Source organism: Ornithodoros turicata, chromosome 5 (genome assembly GCF_037126465.1).
Source record: "Ornithodoros turicata isolate Travis chromosome 5, ASM3712646v1, whole genome shotgun sequence".
Classification (NCBI taxonomy): Eukaryota; Metazoa; Arthropoda; class Arachnida; order Ixodida; family Argasidae; genus Ornithodoros; species Ornithodoros turicata.
Window position 1 is genome coordinate 25,017,249 of NC_088205.1, and position 1,354 is coordinate 25,018,602.

Sequence of the window (1,354 nt, forward strand, 5' to 3'; positions counted from 1 at the left end):
CATGGGAGAGGAGCGGTGACGGGGCAATAGGTGAGAGTGGGAAACTGGGGGGCTGCGCTGACAGCTGATCCACCGACATGGCGCATTATTATCATCAGCGCCATCACCTCCTTACTACCATTAGCACCGCCACCATCACTATCACCACCATCATACTGGTACAGTGCATTACCACCAAAAACTCGCCCTTCACTCTGATCACGAAAAAAAGAAAAATAGGTATTCGGAACACACGCATGTTGAACACTAGGGTGAGAAGCATGGTGGTAGTCAATTAAACAAACTATAGTTCGAGTCTTTCATTTTCCCGATTGCAAGGTGAACACATTTCATGATCAGCGCTTCAACCGTTCCCCAGTGGCGCAATTGGTTAGCGCACGGTACTTATAAGACAGTGCATGTGAGCGATGCCGGGGTTGTGAGTTCGAGCCTCACCTGGGGAATGTTTTTTCTTTCATTTTGTTTTTGCATATTCATGTAAGGTGGGTAGGTAAAAAAGACAAAAATATTTTTTTTTAATTCCGTATTAGCGCCGCGAAGCAACTGTAGCTATGAGCGGCGTACAGACGTGGACAGATGGAGAGAGGACAGCAGGAAGGAGTGGGGGACAGAGGGTTAGTATGCGTCCTGGGCCGACTTCAGGGGCAACTGTGCCGACATTCGTCTGGAAAGTCTTCGGAAAACCCAGGGAAAACCTCAGACAGCGCAGCCGGTGACAGGATTCGAATCCGTGTCACCTCCCAGTCTCGGCGTGGAAAGCGATCATCCTAACCACTATGCCACGGGAGCTGGTAAGACAAAAATATATGGGGATGTTGGCCCAACTCTACGTTGGGCCGGGGTCGTGGTCAAACATCGTCATTGACTCGTCATGACATCTTTATCACTTTGTTACACTGGCTTCCACAAGAAAAACACGATAACAAAAAGGGCGTTTCGACACCTATGCGGGCGTCATCATCAGCTTGAGAAGCGTAATGGAGACTATACATGAGAGAGACTATTCATGGAGACTCTTCACTTATGACTAAGAATGTGCCATGGCTCTAGGAACTTTCGGACTCGAGAGGGTTGAAAAATGGGCGGTTCGCTAGATCATGATTAAACGCGTCAAAAACCCCAGTGCCGGGGAGCTAAAATAACAAACACAGACACATTGCTCTGACTGGCAAAGCAACTGGCCAGTCAGTGCAATGTGTCTGTGTTTGTTATTTTAGCTCCCCGGCACTGGGGTTTTAGCGCTTTTAATCATTTTCTGACTCCCCATCTGTGTACACGTGCCAAGGTCTTCACATTATCGAAATCGAAGGAATGTCCTGTTCTCTGCAGGCGGATTCTTGATCTGGGCTTTGTG

General features: G+C 48.2%; 1 non-coding gene across 1 annotated transcript; it reads left to right on the forward strand.

Annotated features, from left to right (window-relative positions):
- The first annotated feature begins 351 nt into the window (after positions 1 to 351).
- Positions 352 to 443, forward strand: Trnai-uau (transfer RNA isoleucine (anticodon UAU)). The gene is given in 2 exon segments: positions 352 to 389; positions 408 to 443. It is a non-coding gene; the product is annotated as a tRNA-Ile (tRNA).
- Positions 444 to 1,354: the final 911 nt, after the last annotated feature.